Here is a 26,818-nt window from a genome sequence, read left to right as displayed (position 1 = left end):
AGCAGACTGCTTTCTCTAAAGACTGTGTTAATTTCTACTCCCAGGACCATGTATGAGAATACTTCCTGCCTTGCAACCTTGTCTGTGCTCACTTATTCCATAAATATTTATGGAGTTCTCATAATCTTCCAGGTTCAGGTATTTTTCAAAAGTTTATAAAAACAACCAGGTGATTCGAAAGGTAGCCCAAGTTGATGGGAGAAAGATAAGAAAGGAAGTTTTCTCTCACACCACTTCTCTGTGGTCTGAGTATCTCTCACTGTTCCCTTGGAATAGAGTAGATCAATTGCATTAGGTCATTCATGGTTTGTTTGTTTTTTTAACATAGGATGTGGTATTCTTTTTTTTTTTTTAATGTTTCTTTATTTTGAGAGATAGAGAGCAAGTGGGGGAGGGGCAGAGAGAGAGAGAGAGACAGATTCCCAAGCAGGCTCTGTGCTGACAGATGTAGGGCTTGAACCCACAGACTGTGAGATCATGACCTGAGCTGAAATCAAGAGGGAGACGCTTTTGCAACTGAGCCACGCCGGTGCCCCAGGATGTGGTATTCCTAATGAGAAGACCCTTCCTGTCGGTGTAACACCACCTTGAAGCAGCAGTTCATGGTAGTGCCAACTATAGGCTTATTGAAGTGCTCCTGTGCCCATGCAGTGGTTTCCAAGGTTCAAGTAATTGTGCTCATGGTGCTACCTTTTAACTGACCCACATGCTCTTGTTGGCAAAATTCTTCACTAATGTTATCTCATTTAACTATTGCAATAACCTTGTAAAAATGACATTTTCATTATTTTTACAGAAAAGGAAAAAGAAAATAATAAATAACTTTTCTCTAAGGTTGCACAACTAGTATTAGGAACTGACTCAGATCGGCTCTTCTGACTTCAAGGTCAGAGTTTCTAATTCTGTGTCATAACCTGTCTTTGGGATTTCTCTAATTCTGCTCCTGTTATGATATACAAATGCATCTGGTTCTTAGATTGCTATTAGGCTATTTCATTTAGTGTCTGCAGGTTTTACTGTGCCTTTCTTATCTTCATTTTCTTCCCTAAAGGCTCATCTAGAATTCTAAGCACCTAGAATAGTGTTTCTCAACTTCTTTTTTTCATTATCTCTTCCTCCCCGAGGAAAAAAAATAATTTAATTTAAATTCTTCCTAATGAGAGAAATTAAATACTGAGGAATAAGATATTGTCAAGTACAATGAGCTTTGGAGAGTCACAAACTGGTGGTCTGTATAAGATTTTTTTGTGTGTGTCCTAAAAACCAATTTTCATCTTGGGGCTCTGAAATGCTGTTAACGGGCAAACTAACTGAGATGACCTTACCCCTGGCTGTTGGGGCAGGGAGGTGGGTTGTAGAACTTACAGATGAAACTGGCAAATAACGTCTAGCTAGTGGTACACACACGAAACTGACATTACTCTTTAGCTGAAGGCTGTTTAGAAAGCCATACAACAATAGCTACTCACAAAGAATCAGTACTTTAATGTGAATTGCTAATAATTTAAATATGCATTCTGTGTAATTGAATCTCTGGGAATTTCCAACTTGCTTTTGTTTTCCATGTACTGTATAGGTCGTATACATTATGTCTTTCTCCTACACCCACTGCCTGCTTTATTTTAATGAGCTTTGTATGGGCTCCTGTCTGTTACAACTCTGGACTGAACTTTTAGATTTACTAGTATCAGACATGTGGCAGTTACATGTTTCCGTTTATAATTGTAGAGAAATGAATGCTGGCTTGTTGAGAGATAGAGAAACACTGCATTGGTAGATAAGTGCTGTCCCATGCTGGGCTTGACTGGCTGCCACCAACTGCGACATCCTCTGACCCTTGGCACAGAAAGAATGTAAATGAGCAGGAATCAGGGGCCCCAGGTAGCTTCTGTTTGTTTTTGCAGGAGAGCCAGATCGAAGCAATTTGAGAGGATGCCAGATTTTATGCATGTAGAGCCAAAGAAAAGAACAAGGATGTCAGGGAGGGGCCCAGGAATTAGGGAGGTGTACTTGCAGGGAGTAAAGGAAGGTGGAAAAGGAGGCTTTCCTTCATTTCTATGGGTAGAATTTTTAAGATTAACATGCTAATTTCTTTATTGAAGTCAAACAAGATTTTAAGTCATTTATCAGGGCTCATAGAGTACCTATTTATAGAAGTCAGAATAAAAGTAAATGAACCATGAATGCTAACATGCATCTAGCAAATTTAATAAGATTTAAAAGTTAAATAAACCAATGGAGCCTGCAATTTTCTCCAGAGCCCCTGTACAAGTTTTAACCTTGGTTCCTCCCCCACTCCTTCATTTTGTATGGATTCTTGTAGCCTCAACTTTTAGAATGCTGATGTTTGTTTTTAGAGGGGATTTGAATTTTAGTGAAACATTTATTTGCTGACAGCTTTCTATTCAACCTGCTGAAAAATGGAAAAAATTTTTTCCAGGTAGCTAGACTTCAATAGGGGTAAAGAAGATTATAATAGTTACCCTTCATTGTGTAACCAATTGCCACAAGTGTGTGGCTTAAAACATTTTTTGTGGGATATGGCTTGGATGGGTTTCAGGGTCTCTTACAAGGCTGTAATCAATTGTTCACTGGGGCTGGCATCTTATCAGAAGGCTCAACTGGGGAGAGATTCACTTCTAAGCTCACATCGTTGTGGCCTAATTCAGTTTTTTGAAGACATTTCAACTGAGAACCTCAGTTTCAACCTGCTTTGGAGGCCACCTTCAGTTCCTTATTACATGGGCCTCCCCAACTCTGCAACTTGCTTCATCAAAGCCAGCAAGAGATACAGTTTGCTAAGCAGACATCCCAACACCTTGTCATATTTTGTTGGTTAGAAACATACCACCAGGTCTTCCCACACTAATGGGAAAGAGGTTACACAGGGCATTAATACCAGATGTGACCACCTTAGGATTCTATGCTGAAGAGATACCTGGCTCCATTCTAACAAGGCTTTAAGACCTTGGGTTCCCTTTCTTGAGGGAAGGGACCTTGTACATTCTGAGTTAAAATATTTACAGAGTCTTTGCTAAGTGGTGGTTAGCACTTTCTGCAGCCCTGGGCCAGCACTGTGCGTGTATGACAAGACCACTCTTTAAATACATGTATGTAGAAAACCACCCCCTTGAGATATCCCAAGGAAGAGAAAGAAAAAGCCCCATAGCTCTATCAAAAACAATGGCAGAAAACACACCCTCATCTTTTCCTTCTTACCTTCAAAGCTGTAACAGAAAGAGGACAATGTATTCTAGTTCTAGAGATTCTCAGTTTTTGTCTCTCATTAATTCCCAGCTGGATGCTCTAGGACAAGATATCCAGGAAGCGTGTCTTGAATGGCAGGCACTGTGAATACAGATATGTGAAAGACATTGTCTCTTCTCTTAAGGAACTTCCAGTGTTGTGGATAAGTCACAGATAAAGTGGACTATGACTCGATGGCATCAAAGGCCTATGGAAAAGTTATGCAGCAGGGACACCATTATGCAGTGGGAGCACAGAGGCTGTAAACCTAATCCCAAGGTGCAGGTGGGTGGGTATTAAGCAGCATTCAAGGAAGGCTTCCTGAAAGAGGTGATGCTGAACTGAATTAGTTGAGTTAGGCTTTGAAGAAACGTGGACAGGCTTTGCAGGGCAGGGGCGTTGGGTGTGAAGGCTCAGTTGTGTGTCCTAAAGTTGTGTGTTTTCATCTTGGGGCTCTGAAATGCTGTTAATGGGCAAACTAACTGAGATGACCTTACCTCTGGCTGTTGGGGCAGGGAGGTGGGTTGTAGAACTTACAGATGAACCTGGCATATACGTCCAGCTAGTGGTACACACACGAAACTGACATTACTCTTTAGCTGAAGGCTGTTTAGAAAGCCATACACCGGGGCGCCTGGGTGGCGCAGTCGGTTAAGCATCCGACTTCAGCCAGGTCACGATCTCGCGGTCCGTGAGTTCGAGCCCCGCGTCAGGCTCTGGGCTGATGGCTCGGAGCCTGGAGCCTGTTTCCGATTCTGTGTCTCCCTCTCTCTCTCTCTGCCCCTCCCCCGTTCATGCTCTGTCTCTCTCTGTCCCAAAAATAAATAGAAAACGTTGAAAAAAAAAATTAAAAAAAAAAAAAAAAGCCATACACCAACAGAGTGGGAAGTTTGGCACTTCGTGAAACTGCAAGTTCTTCAGTGTAGACCGAGTGTAGGGGTCCACTGGAAAGTGATAAAAGGTGTGGCTGTCAAGGGAGGCAGGAGTCAGATAATTATGAGGATTCTTGGATGTTAGTCTACGGAGTTTGGCCCTTACCTCGAAGGAATCAGGGGATAAACCAAACAGGTTTGTGTTTTAGAAATAGAGAAGGATAAGGGGGTATGAGGAGATAGGAAGGCCAAATAGAATGAAATGATGGGGCTCTAAAATACAGTGAAGTCAGAATAGAGACAGAGGATGTATATATTGGAGAAATACTAAGGATGCAGAATTATTAAGATACAGGGATTAAATCGATTATAGAGGGTGAAGCAGAGGGAGAAGTGAAGCTTGCCTCCCCTTGCTGACTGAAGTGACTGGGTGGATGGTAGAGGTGATTCATCAGTCTAGAAAAATTGAGAAAAGCAATAAATTTGTGCTCAGTTTTGTAATTATTCATTGTAAGGGGCTTGTGGGACATTCCCCAGAAATGAGTATGTTCCAGGGTCTGTAGGTCAGGAGTTCAGAAAAAGAGGTCTGGCTGGGTGACAGATTTCATTCAGAATTATTTGCCTAGAGGTGGCAGTTCAAGCTGAGTGTGTGGAGATGATCACCAGGAGAGAGTGTACAGACTCAGAAGAGAGCTAAGAGATGGATAGAGTGACACCTACCATTAAAGGGAAGGGGAAATTATAAGAGAGGAGGAGCACTAAGTTGTGTGGTAATGAAAGTTCTTAAGGTTGCCAGCCACAGAAACCAACACAACCTAGCTGTTTAAAAAAAAAAATATATATATATATATATATACATATATATATATGTATATATATATGTATATATATATATTTAGAATTTATTAGAAGGCTGAATGAATTATCTGAGGCACTCAGGGATGTGAAACTAGGGACCAGAGAGTCATAAGGAGCCCAGTGAGACTCTATCACTCTTAGTTTCTGATATTTCAGCAATGGTGTTTCTTTTTTCTATTTAACACCATCTTCCTCTGCTGCTCTGTGCACATGACAAACCCATAGCTCCCAAGGTTAAACCTCCCCTGATGAGATGGCCAATCTGACAGGCTGCCCCTCCTCTCAGTGCCATTTTTGTGGGAAGGTTAACCTAGTTTCTCCTCCTGTCTGGGGAAGGTACCTGTGATGCCATATAGTAAAAATATTGCTAACAAAGGCCCACTCCTGCTGGGGTCAGCCTCTAGAGAAGCAGCAGTGTGGTAAGGGGTATGCATGGTGAACTGCCCCAAAGAAACTAGGAGAGTGTGGGTGCAGGAGGGCCAGACAAGGAGAGGGCTTCAAGGAGAAGTGGTCCACAGTGTTTGATGTCATTGACCCCACAGAGAGGTGGAACTGAGGAAGAGTGAAGACGGTGACTTAATGACACTGAGAAGCTAAATTTGTGAAAATAAGAGGGAAATTTTCTGTTGGTCGGTTGGTTTTTATTTAGATGGCACAGGTATAAATATACCTACCCATGGTGGAAGAGGTAAAAGTCATGGAATCGGGATTGAGAAGATACAGCTGAAAGAGAGCATTATTGAGGAATGGAGTTGCTGCGGAAGTGAGAGGGGATATAGATGGAGTGTTGAACCCGGACAAGGAGGGGGCCACACCTCTTGCCAAAGTAGGAGGACAGGAGGGGTATAATGTAGGTAATTTGGACTGTGGAGGGAAGAGGATAAGCTGCCCAGAATAAGTCCAGGTCCTTATACCCGGAATCATTCACACTCTACAAAACACCAGGTTCTTTTCTCACTCCTTGAATATACTGAATGTCTTTGTTAACAAAAACTTCGTTATTCCATGCACCAGGGGACTGACACAGAGTTGCAGCCAGGACTGGGGCGGGGGGGTCCTTATAGGAGTCTCCAGTTGGGTCCAGTGTCCCTGTCCAATGCAAATATTTCTACATCCCTGTGTAAACCCAAGAACATCCTGTGAGGAGCAAACATCAAAATGTGAGCCAACAAATGAAACTACGAGTCAAGGGCTTGATTGTAACCATGAAAGTTAAAACACTTAAAGTTTGTCTTTCTCCTATCTCCACATCATGGATTTCATCCTCACTGGGATGATTTTGGTCGTGTGAGGACAATTCAGGGTTGGGATACTATCTTAGGTGGCCTTGCTCCCAAGTTCCACAGCAGTCACTGCTGAAGAACATAGCTGAAGATGTCTGGCCCTGCCTGGGACTCACCCTCCCAATCATCACTTTATTTACCAAAGGACCCGGGAGGTTTTTTCCATGAACCTTAATGAGGCTAAATGAAATTTACTAGGATAGGGTTCAAGGAAAATTTAAGGAGATAAAGGAAGAGAAAGTAGGCTTATGTTATATGTCATTATATATATATATTTTTAAAAATATATTTTTCATCTTCTGGGAAATCTTCTGGGTTTAGTTTATTAAAAAAAAAAAAGGAGGGGATGATGGTGATTTTACCCAAATTGTTTCCTTATCTTCTGCTTCACTCCACCCTCCCAACACTTCACCTGAAGAGTGAGCAATTCTTTTTCTCTTTTATGTCTAGGAAGCAGAACTATAGTTTGTGGGAATCCCTTCATGGTAATAGTCGCCGACATTTTTTTGAGTGCCTTGCATGTGACAGGAACTGTACCATCAAAACCCACCCCTGCCACTTGGCTGGCCGGCATGGGCAAGGGTCACCAGTTGGTACACTGGTCCATGCAGGGGCATGAACTTTCTGGAGTACTGGAGATGTTCTATGTCTTGCTCAGGGTGGGGGTTATGCAGGGGCATACATATGTCAATAGCAGATGTCTAACTGTTGTCAATGGGTGCAGAGAGCAAGACTCTCTGCAAACAGTGATGCTTGGTGAGACCTGTTTTGTCAGTTCTTCCAGACTTTGGTAAAATCTCCCTACATCTCCCAGTCAATTCTAATTTTAGGTTTAGGATTTCTCTTCTTGATGCTAGGGAGGGGCATTGGACCATCAAGAGAGCAAAAACAAGTCCCTGGGACTCTGCTACTGCCCTCCTGCTCCCCCTTTCGTCACCTCCTGCCCAACATAAACTTCAGAAGTTCCAAACCCTGGGGAGAGGTCTGTCTGAATTTCAGGCAGCAGAATAAATTCTCAGGAGGGGCTGATGCATCCCAGGGGCTGGGCTTCCCCGGGCCCTTTATTGGAATTGGCTCTTATTCTGTACAGAGGGACAAAATCAGGGACTGTACTTTGAAAATAGAGACTTGATGGCCTTCCTCCAGGGTGAAGTTATAATGGTGAATGGATACAGATGCGGCTTTATCCAGCTTTAAGCTGCCCCTCCCCACCCCCCCATAGCCCGTTACTAATTCCTAATACTTGCAACACAACTCTCCTGGTAAGACCAATAGCCTCCTAAAGTCTCATTCTTCTATTAACTGTATACTTTGCTCATGCTGTCACATTTCTTTCTCACTTTGAAGTCTTTGTTTGAATCAAAAAAGTACTTTCTTTGAATTTGCCTGGCCGACAGTTATCTAGATTGGCTCAAAGTCCATGAGTAGAAGTAGTAGTTCCTGTGTCATCTTAAATACTTGGGGACAATTCATGGGAACAACTTAATCTGTAGTGTTACGGGGATTTTGTTCTCACTTGTTAATTAACAAACTCTTTTGGGGAGCTGAGACTCTAGAGCTGAACACCTGACAACTCTAGAATGTTATTTTCTTAAAGCTGGTTTAATCATTAATTTGCAGGAACACTTGAAGAGTTTGGTTTAGTTTAAAAAGTATTCATTTCTATAAGTCAATTTATATGGTGTTAAAGAACAAACAAAACTAATTCATTGTAATAAAGGCCAGAAGAGTGGTTACCTCAGGAGAGGGTGGGGACAGGGCAGGGGCATGAACTTTCTGGAGTGCTGGAAATGTTCCATGTCTTGCTCAGGGTGGGGATTGCACAGGGGCACACATATGTAAACTTTCACAGAGCTACACATCGGCAAAAAAGAGAAAAAAAATTCTCATTTAGGAGTTTATACCATCATTCTCCAAGATCACAGACTGTTACAAATCCTCAGTGTAGATGTTTGGAGGGTTTTAAGACTGAATAGGAGTTATACGATCAGATTTGTACTTTGAAGAGCTCTCTCTGGTAGGTGCTGGAGAAAGGATGGGCAGGGACAAGAGTGAGACAGTGACAAGGGCTCAGGAGGCTGATTCAGTGGTCCAGGAAGAGATAATGGGTCCTTGGATTAGATGGTGGAGGGGGAAAGAAGATGGAGGGATAGGTGGGCTGTGGGAGAAGGAGGTGTTGAGGATGACTCCCAAGAGTCCAGTAGTGTGGATGGAGGGACCATTGCCTGGAGATCAAGAAGCCAGCTGGAGACAGGGTAGGTTTCAGATGCCTGTGAGCCAGCTTTAGTGATGAAAGTGGGTAATTAAATAAATAAGTCTGGAGTCAGAATATAGGTCTGGGCTGAGGTTATAAATTTGGGAGTGGTGTGGTATTTAAAGCAGTGTGAGTGCATGAGGTCACTTTGGGTGGGAGCATAGAGTTTCAAGACCAGGGATTCCAAGACTGTCCTGGGGAATTGCCATATTCAGCGGTCAGGCAGGGAAGAATCTGAACAGGAGATTACAAAGGAGTGCAAGAAAGGTAGAAGGACATCAAGAAGACTGCGATGCCATGATGCCACAGCATCCAAGGCAAGAGTGTTTCTAGAAGCAGAGTAGTCAACAGCGGTGAAGGCTGTAGAAAGCCAAGTAAGTTGAGGACTGAACTCCTCAGGTGGATTTAGTATCATGGAGGCCACTGGTCACCTCAGCAAGAATGGTTTCCGTGGAGGTGTGGTGGTCGAAGCCACACTAGAATGAGGGAGGCAAAAACAGATTTTTTTTTTCCTGCAGGATATTTATTGCGTTAAGTGTATATTCCAAACAACAATCCTTTCTGTAACACTTAATTGTGTAACAACATTTAAATTGGCGTTTAATTCTACAGCACAACATAAAAGGGATTAATTGGGGTCCCAGTTTCTTAGTTGTTTTAGTCAAAGAAATTGAATTTAGAAAATGCTGTGGGAAATTATTTTCAAGTCCGTATATTTACTCTGTAGGATTTTTAAAGAGATCATTTTCACAGTCCATTCCTGCCCCTGCACAGAAGTGAACTGTATGATACTTGAAGTGAACTGTATGATACATGTTGCTTTAAAGGGCAAACTGTTGAGTGAACTTTCTTGGGAAATTTAGAATTTCCCTAGCTGATATTGAGGGTAAGTATCCCTCCAGGCTAAAAGACCAGCATCTTTTTTTAAACCTATTATACAAATCCCAATAATTGAAAGAAACCAGGGCAGTCAGTGCTCATGTCACATTAGTTCAGAAATCAAATATACTCTTTTGTTGACTTAAATACATAGGTTGAGAAAAAGGTGAGGGGGAAAGAAAAACAGTCTCAAAATTACGCCCAGGTCTTTGGTGTGGGAAATGTTTTGTGATTATGATGTATCATGTTGTTTTGGTCAACAACATTGGATGTACACAGTAAAAGTGTGACTCTTACATCTTGGAAGGTGGGTGATGGCACCTGGATCCTGAGTGCTCCACCGTGCTGGGAATGAAGGCATGATGTGAGTACTGCCTGGAGCCCAGGAGGTAGTGGGTGCCCAACGGTTCTTAAATGTTGAATAATATTCCATAGAATGGAAAATCCATCCCTGGCAATCTCCTTTCTCTTGCTTTCTTTCTGAGTCTCAAGCCTTTAAGAGAAATGATCTGTATTAAATTTCTTATTCAACTTAGGAGATTCTGCTGAGAATTGCAAGGTCAGATCTATAGTGAGGTTCTTCATACTGTGGTGTCAAGGGGAAGAGAAAGAGTTATCTTGCTTAATGGAAAGGTGGCATACATTAGGCTTTTATTATAGGTGGTTAATATTTTTAGGATCAAATTTGATTTCGCAGCATACTCATGTTTACCAAATGTTACATATCCGTTTGTTTCTTCTTTTTTGCCTGTGCTGGGATGACGGAGGAGAGAAAATAGCAAAGAGCTTAATTTTTTCTGGCACTGGGCCAAAGTTTCAGGGATGGTTGGATGTTCAGCTTAGTCCAGGGAAATTTTAATCTTCAAGGATCTAGAGAGACTTATGGGAGTGTTCATGACCCATTGGAAGAGCAGTTTCGCAAACTTACTTTAGGATTTACTTTAGATTAGAATCATAGGGCCTTTGCACATCTTTCTTTAGATGGAGAGATGGGGTATGTATAGATTTATTTTGGAGGTGGCCAAAATAGCACTTGCCTTGATGTCTTGAGAATTTTTCATCAGTGTAAAAGAACCTTGTATGTAAATGCCCGTGTAGTTAGCATGTGTATTTTTTTTTTGAAATGGAAAGACAGAGAGAGAGAGAGAGCACGCACATGCACACTAGTTGGGGAGGGGCAGAGGGAGAGAAAGAGAGAGAGAGAGAGAGAGAGGGAGGGAGGGAGAGAGAGAGAGAGAGAGCGAGAGAGAATCCTAAGCAGGCTCCATGGCTCAGCACAGAGCCCAACTCAGGGCTCAATCCCACGACCCTGGGATCATGACCTGAGCCAAAATCAAGAGTTGGACACTCAACCGACTGAGCCACTCAGGTGCCCCTAGCATATGTATTTTTGTGAAATTTTTACATATAAGTGGCATCAAACTAAATTATTCTGGGCCTGTAAGGCTGAGTCATGCAGCTCTTGGAAGTAGACGTGGGTATGAGTGGGGAGAAACACGAGTGAGAGGTTTCTGTACCGCTGAAGGTTAGTTGAGGATGACAATGACGTCTACTGGTTTTTGGTCACTACTGGTTTTGCTGAAATGGGGGCCTACTCTCTGTCTTGGCGTGATGAAAATAAGGCCCAGAAAATCCATATGCGTTCTTTGACCCTGGAGTCCCAACAATCTCAAACAAGATTTTGAATGTATCTTTTCTAAAACAGAGTCAGGAAAGTGGAGTTCTCCTGTTTGTTCTTTTACCCTCTTGTTTCCCTGCCTCTTCCATCATGCTTTCTTATAGGCCTGCAGTTATAACTGATACCGACACACTAAATCTCCTCCCAAGTGCCCTGAAGGGACCATTTTGTTACTATTATTGCTGTTGTTATTATTACCATTAGAGGCGAGGAATTGGCTTTGACAGGTGGGAGGGGGGACCCCACAAGAGAGTGTGGCTGGGGTGGGGGTAAGCCCTCTGACTGAGATATGAGAATATTCTATAGGATATCACTAATAAGAACAATTTCATGAACATGCAGAGCATATGGAATTGGGCGTCTAGTTCCGAAAATGCTACGGCTGCAAAATTACAATTGCAGTATTTTCTTAGTACATAAGCCAAACGTTATTTTAGCCTGAGAGGAGGCAGCTGAACTGGAGATATGGAACACACCTAAACAAATGTGACCCTGGATGGAGCTGCAAAAACACAAAAGGGCTGCCTGCTGGCATGGAAATCACTCCAGGGCTGAAACAACAGAAGCCAAGGTCCAGCAGCGTCTGCCTGGGTGTGTGGTTCGCCCTGGGTCTGTTTTGGAGGCTCTGGGAAAACAGCCCTGCAGATAAACCCCAGATTTGCAATCCAAAACCCGTACAGGACAAACAGCTCTCTTTAACTCGGCAATATGGAAGAGCTTTCTGGCTGTTAACTCACGTTATGCAAGCTATTTGTATGCCCCACCTTTCATCTGAACACTATTAAAATAAATAGAGGTGGTGGTCCTTCCGCCCCACACTGACCCCAGCACTTTTTTCTCCGCTGCCTCTGACCTTCTCCATAGTGGGCGGGGTCTTCTAACCTGGAGAAAACACTGCAGGAATGCTCAAAGAAGGGCGGCTACTAAGGACCACTGCTTGGCAATGTAATGAGAAGTAAATGCAATTCATTGTGTTACTTAAATGTAATGTAAAAGTGTATTATCCTCAGTCACCATACATATGTAAAGCATCTGATGTTAATACATCACCACATGCTCATGTCCTACCTCCTATCTTGCCGGCTTTATGCAATATCTCATTTGGGGCAGCTTCATCCAGGTTCACACAGCTCACAAGGAGCAGAACTGGGATCTGATATCCTTAGAACTCACAGTAAAGCCTCTGTGTAACCAACCAGTGGTACTGTTCCTAATATTTAATATCCCTGTTTGATAGGTACAGTGCTGAGTAAATTCATTTAATTAAACATAGCACAGTCCAAAGCATGTGTGTTCCTCTCTCTTGGTTTTAAACAAACTGTCCACAGTGCAGTCCCCAAACAGTATACCTTCCCGTCTTCTTTGTCACACTGGTGCCAGGAGGTGGCATTAAATCAGACTTCTACTGTACAGGAGTATGAGCAGGGGAGAGGGAGAGGAGCAGAGAAGGGGGGAGGGAGGGAGGGAGGGAGAGAGAGAGAGAGAGAGAGAGAGAGAGAGAGAGAGAGAGAGAGAATGAGAATCTTAAGCAGGCTTCATGCTCAGCACAGAGCCCGACTCAGGGCTCGATCCCACGACGATGCTGGGATCGTGACCTGAACTGAAATCAAAGTCGGATGCTCAACCTACGGAGCCACCCAGGCACCCCAGGGTTCCATGTTTTAACTGGGTTTAGACCACTGCTGCTAAGAAAATCGATGGCGCCTGGTTTAGAACTTAGTCTGCAAGAAAGATGAAGAGTCTATTCTACTTTGAATTAGGCAAGTGACTTCCCTGTGGCAAAGTAGATGACTTACTGTTTTGTCTTTCTTCCTTTTTTTTTGGGAAACATGCTGAAAAATGTGGTCTCTTGGGTCTGTAGGTAAGTCTTGGTGTAAGGAGACGGTGCAGGAGTCTGCCTGCTTTGCTTAATGACGTAGGAAAGCTGCAGTTGCTAAACAACAAGCCCTAGGTTGCAGTGGGCACTGTGCGACACTAGCTGCTTTCGTGGGCTTTTAGGAGCAATGCAGGAGACAAGAGCATTCCTCCCAGGCTCTCTCCTCAATAGAAGAAGGCACAGTGGCTCTTGTGGGCCAAGTAATTATGTAAGTGGAGAAAAGCAAAGCAAAGAAAACTGTGTTAGGCCCCATCTTGTCCTTCCAGTCTTCATACTGTCATCTTTGTTTGCTGGCTCTGTATTATCCTTGCCCCGAAGCCTCCCTCGGCCTCTGTGTTCATTCATTACAAATGCACCAAGTCTCCCACGTGCCAGGCCCTGGGCTGGACCTAGGGGATCCAGTAAGACCACTTCATGTCTACACTTTTCTCTGCACCTTCTAAAACTGGCGATGCCTAAGTCTTACACATTCTCGGGAGGGTCTCTCCTAACTGTATTTAATTCATAGGAAGAATCAAGGGAGCTTATGTGATCAAACTTTTAATAATAGTACTTGTCCTGTCACTTCACTTTAGTGCTCTTGTTTTTAAGTAGCCAATTGAGGGGCGCCTCGGTGGCTCAGTGGTTGGGCCTCCCACTTTGGCTCAGGTCATGATCTCACAGCTTGTGAGTTCGAGCCCGTGTCGGGTTCTGTGCTGACAGCTCAGAGCCTGGAGCCTGATTTGGATTCTGGGTCTCCCTCTGTCTCTCTGCCCCTTCCCTGCTCACACTCTGTCTCTCTCAAAAATAAGTAAACATTAAAAAAATTTAAGTAGTCAACTGAGCTTCAATATTTTAACTTATTCTAATATTCATTAGATATTTAATATTCATTTAGGTATCTAATATTCAGATATTTTTTGAGCGCCTATTATCTTCAAGATACAATATGGTTCCTGTTACTGATGAGTGGTTGTTTTGATTTGCACAAGTCTTTTTGCAGAAGGTAGAAAGGAAGCCTTGCACTCAGCAATTCGATTTAATAAGCCAGCTACCCTTTTCGGTCATACAGCTCCTCATCCAACCCTGCAGTTGCCACATGAGGCCTTCTCTGACTCGTGCTGCAGGACACTCTTCCTGTCAACAGGGCACTTCTCCCCCACGTTTGCATCCCGGTTCATCTTGCAGTGTGTGTATGTCTTAAGTGCCTCATCTAAGAATCTTGTGCCTACACTTTTTCTCCACAGTGTTCAGCAAAGTGTCTTGCAGAGAGTATAGATATGCAAAAAATACTGATTGAATGATTGGCTGATTTTTATAATAGAGTGATTCTATTTGAGGATACTGAGTATTAGCAAACATTTTAATGATCATCTTGGGCTGTTTGTGGAAGATATTTATTTGATCATTGAATTGACTAAAACCTCTCTCAGGAACCTTTGGGCATTTTGTGAATCAGAGTTTGTGTTGGGTTGAGCAAGCAGGAGGGCGTGCATGTATGGAATAGGGGCTCCCTCAATTAAAGGGCAGAGGCGGTGTCGTCAGAGAATACATTCAGGCTGCAGCTGCTTTGGTATCAAATAACCAGCTGGAAATTCAGAGCAGGTGGGAACTGGAGGACTAACGCCCAAGAGGTAGAGGAAAGTGAATGAAGCAGAGCCACCAGTGACCACTGAGACCTGTTACAAAATGGGTAAACCATCAGAAGCCTGGTCTTTACAAACCACTCACTGTAAATGTTTGGCAATAACAGTATAGAGTAAAAAAATATCTTACCAAAGGATGCCCAGTGCCTAGTAGAGTGGACTAGACCTTCATTTATTTTTTAAATACTTAAAAAATTTTTTGAATGTTTATTTATTTTAAAAGAGAGAGACCATGTGAGCAGGGGAGGGGCAGAGAGAGAGAGTGGGAGAGAATCCCAAGCAGGCTCCGAGCTGTCAGCGCAGAGGCCGACACGAGGCTTAACCCCATGAACCGTGAGATCATGACCTGGGCTGAAATCCAGAGTCGGAGGCTTAACCAGCTGAGCCACCCAGGGGCCCCTAGACCTCCATTTAAAAATTGGTATTTGAAAAAATTCTGGATTGGAGTGGTATCAGATTTAACCCCAATTAGCAGTGGGAGAGTTTATTCTCATGTGCGTGATCAAGCTCACATATACTTCAGGTCTGTGTCTATTGCAACAGAGCCACGGGGCTGAAGAAGCCCTACTCTGGGCTCTGCTCTGTCCCATGTCATCTGTACCCCTTTAGGCTTAGGTATGCCGTCGTCCTCTCGGGATCTGTTATGTCTTTTAGAATACAGGAATTCTATCTTCTTACCTACCTGAGAATAAGAGAATTGACTAGATAGCTGAAATTTATGGCTAATATCTGTGATTCACCAATTTAATTCATTAATGCAACAAGTATTTATCAAGCATAGACTACAAAGTGCCAGGTACTATTTTAAGTTCCAGGCACACAGCAGGGACCAGACAGAATCCCTACCCTTGAGAAGCTTACATTATCTACAGGATGAGGGGGGACAGACAATAAGCAAAATAAATCAATAAATGAGACTGTGTATTCAGAGGTAAAATTAAGTAATATGAGGTCTACCTAGAAATACAGCAGAATAGGGGGATGGAGAGAGATTTGCCGTTTTAATAAGGTTAGGGAAGACATCACTGGAAAGGTGACATTGCACAAAAACTTGGTGGAGGTGAGGAAGCAAACCGTATTGATCTCTGGGGAAAGAGCACTCCTTACAGACGTAGGAGTAAGTACAAATACCCTGAGGCAGGAGTTATTGGCAACTTTGAGAGATAGCAAGCAGTGATCAGGGGAGCGTGGTAGGACATGCGATGAGAAAGGTAATGGGAGCTGAACTATATAGTGCCTTGGAGGCCTTTGTGACACATCCGGATTTGACTCTGAGTGAGGACAACCAATGTATCTTTTACAAGAATCACCGCCTGCTGTGCTGAGAAGAAACTAGAGGGGCCAGGGTGCAAGCAGGGAGAACAGGTGGAAGGTTATTGCAATATTGCAGGTAAGAGGTGACAGGGCACTGGAGTGGTGAGAAAAGATCACTCCGGATGTATTTTGAAGATTTACAAATGGATAAGGTGTGAATGTGAGGCCAGGAGTGGAGTCAAGGAGGCACAGATTCTGGCAGATGGGTAGAGGTGGTGGTGAGAAATTCTTTTCTGGTTTCTTCACATTTCTCAGTGAAGTGAGAAAACAAATCGCCAGCAGAGAGTGACGCTAGAGTGGAGAATGGTAGAAGTTTGAGGGAGAAAAGAGAAGCTATCATGTTGTCATCCAGGAGAATAGGAGCCATGAATGAACTAATGTCTAATGCTGTGGACTAATTTCTAACGCTGCTGGTGGTCTTTATTATCAGTATTAATGTACCTTCGTCCGTGCTATTCCATTTACCAAGTGCTTTCTCATAAGCTGACTGTCCCAGCAACCCTGCCAGGTGGCAGAGAGAGCGAGTGTTCTAAAAGCACACAGCTGGAAGTCAAGGCGTGGGGCTCAAATCCAGGTCCTCTGGATTGAATCTAGAATTCTTTTTCCCTGTCAAGCTTCTCTTTTTCAGTGAGTGTTAATTGGCAATGATTTCCAGGTATGAAAGTACTTCACAGGATCTCTATTCGTCCTTCCGTGTTTTACTGCTCCAAATAGTCCCACAGAGAGATCAGACTCAGTGCTCTTTGTTCGTCACTATCAAGTGTTGATTTCTATCATTTGGGGTTGCAGTCCAGGGTAAAGCAAGTTTAATGGTGAGAAAATCCTTGCAGAGCTTAAAAATGAAGTCTACTTAATAGGAAAAGCATGGCCTTGTTAATGGAAATTCTGGTTGCTTTCCAGATCATAAATACGTTTTTAGAAATACTTTTGCTAACATGGGAAGTCGTAATTTCCTTAAGTGCAAAGTATTATTATTAATAAGAATTAAGTATGAAATTATTCTTCTTACTCTGCAGTCACAATTTGTATGATCCTAATTGTGTCATATGCATAGTAATATTAGGGTAAAATATCTTTCCTTCTCCCTTAAGTATGGTTAGAATTTCTAAGGTACAACTGATGATTTTCCTGTTGTATTAGAAGATTAGAATCTTAATCATTTTCAATGCTGCATCTCCTCTTTTAAATGCTGACTTTTACAGGGAACTCTTCACCATACTCTGCCTTCTGAATTTTACTCACTGCTTTTCACCCTCTTTGAGATCTGATTCTGTGGCCTTAAATCATGTTTGTGAGACTCAAACTGGCAGCAGTGAGCATCTCAGTTTGGTGTTACTGACCATACCGTAAATCACTGGAGTTTCTAAATCTTTCAATAGCTTGATTCAAATCTCGTATAAAATCAGTTAGTGTCGGGCAACTTAGATATGCACAAATTTTTGTCACACCTAAAAACTGGAGGAATTCAGAATGTCTGCAGAAGAGTAGTAGATACTCAAATGAATAGCCTGGTGTAATGTTGCTACTTCATTACTTTAAGAGAAAGTTATGAAAATATTGTGCACTGACCTTCTCTAGAATTCTTTAAGGGAGGCTACGTTTTCTTATACTGCTAATATTTTACATATGATGTTGCTTGGACAGAGGGCAATAGGCTTTAACTAGAAAGTCTTTGATGATCTTTTAAAATATTCTCCAAGGAAAATGGTAAGAATAAAAAACTTTGAATATCAATATCTGGTTTATAAAGAAAATAGTCCAATGAGTGTTTTGGGGATACTTTTTATTGTGGTAAAATATGCATAACATAAAAGTGACCATTTTAACCCTTTTAAGGTGTACAATTTAGTAACATTAATTACATCCACAATGTCGTACAACCATCACCACGGTTCAATTTCCAAACTTTTTATTATCCCAAGCCCACTAAGTGCTTTTTAAATTACATGAAAGTACTAAAAGTTGCCTGTACCAGCTGAAAACTGACCTTGAGAATTGCCTCAAGTTTTAGTAGGTCAGTAAATAAGTTTTGGGTCAGAAATTACCCAATACGAGTGTTCGTTTCGTAATATGTTCATTTCTTACTAGGCTGAGCTTAACCACATCTTTGGCCTCATTGATGATTGTTAAAATTTGGTTTTTCAGGTAAAGTGATTGCTTTCATGAGCCTTCCCTTAATCCCTTTATCAAAGTACCACAAAATTAATCTGGGCGTCTGTTAGTTTAACATCAAAGAGATTTGGCAATCCTGTGTATCGCCACATGTACAGTCCAAAGATTAAAGTCCGTTCAGTTTAAAGAGATCCCAAATAACAGATGACTGAAAGAAGCCATACATGAAAACTAGAATGAAAGAGAAATAATCTTACTAAGTCATTATGAGTCAGAGCCTTCCATGAACTGTATAAATACCATAGAAAGGAATCAGTTTGGCAAATTACCATGAACTGAGTGTACTTTGAGCAAATGTACAACTTTTCAATTTAAAGCATTGATGCATTTGCTTTTAGGTAACCGTGGTAATGACTTCCTAGTACCTGATGATATATACCAGTAAATCATGTAACTGACTTTCCCTACTTATGTTGTGCTTACTATGACCTGCACATCTTTCTCCACCTGTAAAACATGTGTTCATCTTTAAGGATTTAAATTAAATGCCATTTCTTTTGTGGCGACTTCCCAGCTCCCATGGACAGCCAATGAGTCTTCCTTTATGGGCCAATACTACTCTGCAAAAAAAAACAAAAAACAAAAAAAAAAAACCCCACAAAATTCCATATTGTAGCAAACATCACATTAAATTCTCATTTCCTCTACACTGGAAGCTTCTTAGGGATAGGGACCATGTCTTGTTCCTACTTGTATTCCTACCGCAGTTCCTAGAGCATAAGAGAAACCTGTTAAACACTTGTTGACTGACTAAATTCATGAACAAATCAATGTAAGCATCCATACTGGGATTTTCATTTTTTGACAGCGTCTTAATTATAAGATGTTTATATTTTACCTACTAAATAGATTGTCAAAATGTATATAGTGACCAATTTTATGTGTTGAGGTGGCAGCCGTTTCCACTTGTGACATCAACTGAAGACAAAGTATTTTGATCACAAACTCTTGGACATTTTGCCCATGGCTGTAGAAAACTCAAGATGGTGTTCCCTGGAGAAATTCCTGGATGACTGTGTATGTTTGTCATGGGAATTGAGAAGGCTCTGGGGGACATGTCTCCTTCAAGTCCTTAGTGCCAGAGTGTGAAATCTCCCATCATCTGCTTTGTTCTGGGTAAAGGCCCAGCACTGGTCCCAATACCCACGGGCATTGGTCAGGGAGACATTCCACTTGACATGGCGCTTGCCACTGTTGGGCACTGGTGTTACATTGCAGCTGGCACCACAGAGGAAATAGTACAAAGAGAACAGCTGTCACTGAGGATTTCTGTGATGAGACAATGGGACTTCCCTCACTCCTTATGAAGTTCTGTCCAGGTGCAAATATAGCGACCCTCTGCCTTCAAGTGGCTTCATAGAACCCATTCTTTCATTTTGCCTCCCCTTGGCTTCTCTTTTGATTCCTCTTCTGCCCTGAAGGAGAGCTCATGGCATTCTAGGTGGCAGAGTGTGAGTGAGGACAGGTAGTCCTGAATGCCTCATTTTATTCACTCTGCATAAATTCAACCGACTGATCTCTCTGGCCCTCTCTGCATGCAACGCTCAGAGCAGAAGCATCTGAAAGGCACATTTCTTTCATTAAGCCCCCAGGAGGACAAACCCAGCAAGGACATACTGGATTTATCTGAGTTTAATGGTATTCGTCCAAGATAAGCCCTGGTGTGCAAACGAAATTGGCAATTTGGATAACTAGCAACAGAGTCCTAATATCAGTCATGTCTGCAGAGGCTATCTTGGTGACCTTCTTGTTAAGAATCCGGGGACTTAACCGGTCTTCTCAGCCAGGCAATTGGGGAGATTTATTTTCCTAGAGTGAAATGCCCAGTGAATTCAGTGAAAGCAATTAGACTGGTTCTGTACAGAAATTGAAATTTTTCCTTTCCCATGATTATCAAACAGAGAGATCAAACCTTATTTGTTTGTGCTCTTTCCAGGACAGCTATGGGAAAGGGGGAGGGAAAAGGGTTGACTTTTCTCTGGCACTAAAAATACAAGGGTACATTTATCTTTATATGTGCCAAGGAGGCGGGGGAGAGGGAGAGAGAGAACAAGAGAACTACCTGCTTTGGAGAGTAGAATAGGGTTGGGCTCCCTTTCCAGGAGTTGGACAACAAAGGCAGTGCTTGGGCCTAGAACATCACCACTGTTCCCCAAGCCACTGTTCCCCAGGTGCAGCTGAATGCACACATTTTGGCAAAGCATCAAGAATTTCTCCCCAAACCTGTAATTAACCATTATAATTGCCTGTGTTTTCCAAAATGAAAATGTCCTGAAAACCTAATCCATATATTTTAACCTTTTGAATCTTCTGTAGAAAGAGAAAGAGCATGTGGGCCAAGTTACCCCTTCTTGAAGAATGAAGACTAACCTGAATTTAGTTATAATTATAAGGACAGGAGAATCTTCAGAACAGTAATGGCAGGGTAGTAGGTTTTATTTCCTATTGCACTTAGGTTTGGAGTATTTTTGTTTCCACAGCTGCGTAGAACTTCCCCCTCTTTGTGAGATGATTTTCAGATTTCTCATCTACCATGTGCTTTAAATTTTAATAATGCTTATTGACACGGAAAGGCCTGATTTTCTGCTTCTCACTGATTTCATCCTCTTGCCTTTAGCTGCTAGAAACTCCTGTCTCTGGCATTGCATGGCCTTCAGCCGGAGAGGGGAAACAGGCCCTTTATTATCAGACTCAGAGTTGGACCTGAATACCTTGCTTGTGGGCGTATTCTGGTGAAAATAAGGAGACAGGGAGCACAGGGTGATGCTGGCATTGAAGCGCTGTGCCTTCTCATTTAGCAGAGAGCAACGGCTCAGAAAATAAACATTGTAGAATATATCTGAAGCCTAATGGAATTTCTGAAAAGGAGAGAATGGATGTAAGTTGCGCTGTAGTCAGCACTGAATGGGGGTTTCTGGTGGACCAGTGCTAATGCCCCTTTCTGGATGGGAGCTTGTCACCAAGCAGCACGTGGCCACATGTAGTCCTACTGTGCGCTGGCTACCTACTGAGTATCAGCAATGAGGTACATCGAGAACATGGGAAGATGTGTTTTATCAACACTTAGTCTCTTCTAATCGCCTTTTCATGTAATTCACAAAATTGAGGCTTATCCTGCTTCTCAGAACCTTGTGTGTCCTCGAACGTGTGGGACTACAGTGGTCACCAATGAGACCAAATGGAAAAATCTTAGTGCACCCGGCACGGCAGTGATAATGTCCTTTTAGCCACAGGAAGCCAACTACATCTTCAGTTTGAGATTATCTGTTTTTAAAAAAAATTAATTCCACTATAGTTAACAAACAATATTACATTAGTTTCAGGTGTACAATATAGCGATTCAACAATTCTGTACATTACTCAGCGCTCATTGTGATAAGTAAGAGCAATGAAGAGCACCTTACACTTACACTTGAAATCACCCTCTCCTATTTCACCCATCCCCCCCACCCACCTCCCCTCTGGCAACTACCAATCTGTTCTCTATAGTTAAGAGTCGGTTTCTTGTCTCTCTGTGTCTCTTTTTTTTCCCTTTGCTCATTTGTTTTGTTTCTTAAATTCCACTTACAATTGAAGTTATATGGCATTTGTTTTTCTCTGACCAGCTTATTTTATGTAGCATTATACTCTCTAGCTCCATTCATGTCGTTGCTAATGGCAAGATTTCGTTATTTAAAAAAAATTTTTTTTTTTAATTTTTGACGTTTATTTATTTTTGGGACAGAGAGAGACAGAGCATGAACTGGGGAGGGGCAGAGAGAGAGGGAGACACAGAATTGGAAGCAGACTCCAGGCTCTGAGCCATCAGCCCAGAGCCTGACGCGGGGCTCGAACTCACGGACCGTGAGATCGTGACCTGAGCTGAAGTCGGACGCTTAACTGACTGAGCCACCCAGGCGCCCCTAAAAAAATTTTTAATGTGTGTTTATTTTTGAGAAACAGAGACAGACAATGAGAGAACTACCTGCATTGGAGAGTGGGATGGGGTTGGGCAGAGACGGGGAGGAGGGGGAGAGAAAGAGGGGGAGGTGCAGAGAGAGGGAGACACAGAATCCGAAGCAGGCTCCAGGCTCTGAGCTGTCAGCACAGAGCCTGATGTGGGGCTCAAACCTGCAAACCATGAAATCATGACCTGAGCCAAAGTCAGATGCTTAACTGACTGAGCCACCAAGGTGCCCCAAGTTTTCATTATTTTTAATGGCTGAATAATATCCCATTGTATATTTATACCCTGTTTTCTTTATTCATTCATCTATTGATGGACACATGGGTTGCTTCTGTAACTTGGCTATTGTAAGTAATGCTTCAATAAACATAAGGGTGCATGTATCCCTTTGAATTAGTGTTTTTGTATACTTTGGGTGCATAACCCAGTATTGTGATTACTGGATCATATGGTATTTCTATTTCTAATTTTTTGAGGAACCTCCATACTGTTTTCCACAGTTGCTGCACCAGTTTGCATTCCCATCAATAGTGCGTGAAAGTCCTCTTTCTCCACATCTTCACCAACACTTATTTCTTACGTCTCTGATTTTAGCCATTCTGATAGGTGTGAGGTGATATATTTCATTGTGGTTTTAATTTGCATTTCCCTGATGATTAGTGACGTTGAGCAGTGACGTTGAGCAGAGATTCTCTATTTTTGTATAAACTTTCAGTTCCCAGAGGAACATCTGAACAAAATGTTTTTTTTCAAAGGAGTAGAATCAAGGACTGATACTTGGATTGAATGTGGGTAGTGGCAGAAGGAAGAAAACATGTTAATATTTCTAACAGCAAATTTAGTCCTCTTCATGCTTCTCTCTTAAGCCAAATCATTTTGAGTAACAGAGGTCCTTGTTTGGGTTGCAGATGGAAGGAAGCCAACCAGCATCTAATTCTCTTCCTTTTCTCACCTTGCCCTTTATGCAAATAACTAGCATACGTTAATTTCACTTATTCATTCTTTCAATTGTTTAATAAATATTCTCTTAAGATTCACTACATGGGAGGCACTGTGTTAGATGCCTGTGATGCAGAGATAAATAGGACAGGTTGCAGGCTGGAAGAGCCTCTGGTTGGGTGTGGAGGCAGGCCTGCCGACAGTGGATACAGCACCGCCTCTCTGAGAGTGGTGCAGAGGAAGCTAGGAGGAGGTGAGCAACTCAGTGGGAAAAGAGTGGGGGAAGGTTCTCACACGGGAACCTGCTTAGGCTGAGATACAAGGATAAACATTCACCAGGCAGATAATGAGATGAGACACTCCCAGCAAGAGGAACAGATCAGGTGGTAGTAGGTAGACTAGAGAATGTAGAGGGAGCTCTAAGTACAAACAATGACATCAATTGAGAAAATGGGAAGACATCCTTCTTCAAGCATCTTTGAAGCATCTTTGCAAATCATCTTTGCATGTACTGTACGAGACCAAGGCTTATCCTACAGTTAGCCTTGACCCATGGAAGGTGGGGTCTAGATGGCAGATGGCCTTGGTGCTACCCTAAAGAGTTTGGAGTCCTCCTAAGTATTTGATAGGGAGTGTAAAAGGACCTGGAGTGAAATCACATGTCCATATTTTCATTTTGGAAAGTATTAAGTTATAAGTGACTGAACTTAACTTAAACTACCTTATTTTTTTCCCCCTCTCTCATAAGTGGGAGGTCTGAGGGGTGTTCTGGCTCTAGGTACAGTGGAATCTAAGGGTTAAAGTGGTGTCATCGGGACACTGTGCCTTTCTCTCCACAAGTCTCTGTGTCATTTCTCCTCTTGATTTGCTTTGAGCACCTCTTTTGTACAAATCGGCTTGATTCTTAAGAGACTTCTCACATGTTAACAGATATGGACACTGATTTCTTCAGATATTTTGTATACATACATAGTAGCAATACAGGGAGGGGAAAGAGCTCTGGGCAAAAGTGCTGGGGAATTCTCTGGCTTGGTTGACCACATGCCCATTCCTAAACCTATCTTTGTAGCTAAGGAGATGTGTATTCCTTCTAGGTCTGGGTCAGATGCCACCCCCTTTACAGATGGTGGGAGAATTAACCTGTGATTCCCTAAACTATAAAGATAAAAGGGATGAAAAGTTTGAGTGAACTTCTACAGAAATAGAGGGCAATGTACCACAATACAGAAAGCTGTAGGATTAGCCTGGTGCAGCTTCCTGCCAGGCGTTCATTTCACATGAATTCAGATAGCACGTTGGCTTTATATGAAAACGGATGAATATATTATGGAGTAGAATGTAGTTGACACTTTTAAAAAAATGAAACATGAGGTATCGCAGAAATTTAGGCTTTCTACTTTGGGCTGGATCTCAGTACCCTTTGGGTAGGCATTTGCTTTCTCTATAATTGGGTTAGTTAAGAGAAGAAGGTTGAGAAGTCTTAGGCTCCATCTTCCTGGTTTCAGGAAAGCCACGCACAATGAAGGCCTCATGTAAATGATGTTTCAGGAGAACATTGGTGAGAATTGGTTAATGCCAGGGAGTTTTCACAAGTCAACAGCAGGGGTTTGGGGATGGGGAGGTAGAGGAGTCAGGGTGTGATGAGAGGGTGATTGGAGAGAGAGTAATTCTTGCCCGGATGCTTGGGTTTCATTTTATAAGATGATTGGCTATATTTGAAATCTGTTATTCACGTAGTCTTAGCTTTACTGAAGTCAAATACTTTTTCTCCTTTTCTGTGCTATTATTTTATGAGCTGATCAACTATGTTTGTTTTTATTTTTATTTTTATTTATTTATTTTTTAAATTTTTAATGTTTATTTATTTTTGACAGAGAGAGAGAGAGAGAGAGAGAGAGAGAGAGAGAGAGAGAGAGAGAGACAGAGCATGAGCAGGGGAGGGGCAGAGAGAGAGGGAGACACAGAATCTGAAGCAGGCTCCAGGCTTTGAACTGACAGCACAGAGCCTGATGTGGGGCTTGAACTCACATACCGTGAGATCATGACCTGAGCTGAAGTCGCATGCTCAACCGACTGAGCCACCCAGGTGCCCCTATGTTTGTTCTTAGTAACATCAAGTTAATCGTACTATGACTTACATTAAAAGGAAGGTTAAGAATTTTCAACAACCTGGTGATCTTAACCCTTCCTAATGCTAGGCAGATTATCTTCCTTCTCTTCTGGAAGGACTGGAAAAGTTCCAGAAAGTTCCTTGCCCAACATAATGGGTTAATACTGTACTGCACACTTTGTTAAGCTTTACAGTGGGCATTGTCAGATCAAGTTACAGCATAGGACTTAAAGGTCAATTATGCCATCATTTTAGGGGGAAGGGAGAGTGACTGGGATATTAAAAAAACCCCAAAGCCTTAGCTTTTAAAGACTTATGAAATTGTAGTTGCTTTGTGACATTTGATCGATCACTTTTCTTAATTTCCATCCTGAGAACAATCTCCTTAGTCTTTTCCTAAGAAGCTCTTTCATGGCAGAAACACTGTCCTGTGTATGCCTGAGAGAGACAGGACCAGTTATACAGGGTGGAGGACAGTGGGGGTGGGAGGTACCCCTGTCTCTTTGGATTGATTTGTTAATATTTTCCTGTGTTTACTGAAATCAGGGTACTTGAAGAAGTTAAAAGTTTAAGCCATAAAAATGTTATAGTCACAACTAGGCTTGGAACCGGCTTCAGAGAGAATAATTGAGTCAGACATTTGGAGGCTGAGAACCAAATTAGAGAAATAGGAAAAGTAGAAACAGAGGAGCCAAAATGGCCCCATGCATTACTGAATGGCCTAAGGGAACATCTGTGCTTGTGTGCTTCTTGGTTTATAAACTGAATCCAGGCACATTTTCATCACAATGGTTGCATTTGAATAGCAGTGAAGGTCACCAGGATTAGGGGTTTTGACCTGTCACGGCAATGGAGTTTAGGTTTGGTGTCTTTATTTTTGGCCTGTGAAGTCTGTTGTTCAAAGCAAAGTTGATCTTTCCCTGAGATGGCCTTGAGGGCCTTGAGTGGAGGTGGGCCAGCTTCACGTTTCCAATGAGTCTCTCCTCCTTCTCCTCCTGACTGCCTCTGTCTCATCGGGACTGGAGCCTGAAGCCCTACTGTCTGAGGCTGCAGTGTAGGGCGTACACTCCAGTACTGGGTGGGTGCATTTGCGAGGCTAGCACAGTGGCATGTGTCGCTCTTTTGGGATCATGCTGGTGGACCCCCTACCTGTCCCTGGCTCTTGATCGTGTAGTATTTAACCTCCTTGCATTTTCCCAAATAGAATGATATACTTGTAAACACTCTGAAATATAGACTTATTATATACCGCCCGTTAATTAAATGCAGTTGACCATGATAATTTTGCTTTGAATTCCCTGTCAGGAGATACTCTATCCCGGTAGTTCACTCATATTTTGGACCTTGTGTCATTTTTAAAATGCTCCATACTGGACATCTGAAAGAAGCTATCGCCAATTTTGAAAACCTGTACCCTTGTAGCTCCTGTTTAGTGTAGCTTTCTGGCCTCTTCCTCTTAGCACCTTCTTACTTGATCTCTACTTTGAATAATCTCTTGTCCAACTCTTTGGAAAGGGGAAGAATACTCTCGTCCCTCGGGAGTGCCCCGCGCACATGTTGTTGCTGTGAACCTCTGTGCTGTCCGCTTCCCACTGCCGTAAGAGATTTAGGGATGCCTGGCTTGTCCTTTGTTCCTATCTTCTACTCCTCTAGTTCCTGTGGCTCCATTTCATAGCAGGTTTTCACGTTGGCTCATTCTTACCTTGCTTGGTGAACCTCTGTCCTGGTCAGAGACAGCCTACTTTTTTGACTGTCTAGAGAATCTG

General features: G+C 42.4%; 1 protein-coding gene across 4 annotated transcripts in view; it reads left to right on the top strand.

The window, feature by feature from the left end:
- The window catches only part of LYPD6 (LY6/PLAUR domain containing 6), a 124,435-nt gene that overhangs the window by 35,367 nt on the left and 62,250 nt on the right, over positions 1–26,818 (top strand). The window lies entirely within an intron of this gene.

The sequence above is a fragment of the Neofelis nebulosa genome, chromosome 2, assembly GCF_028018385.1.
Source record: "Neofelis nebulosa isolate mNeoNeb1 chromosome 2, mNeoNeb1.pri, whole genome shotgun sequence".
In the NCBI taxonomy this organism is placed as follows: Eukaryota; Metazoa; Chordata; class Mammalia; order Carnivora; family Felidae; genus Neofelis; species Neofelis nebulosa.
This window is presented reverse-complemented; position numbering and strand designations above follow the sequence as displayed.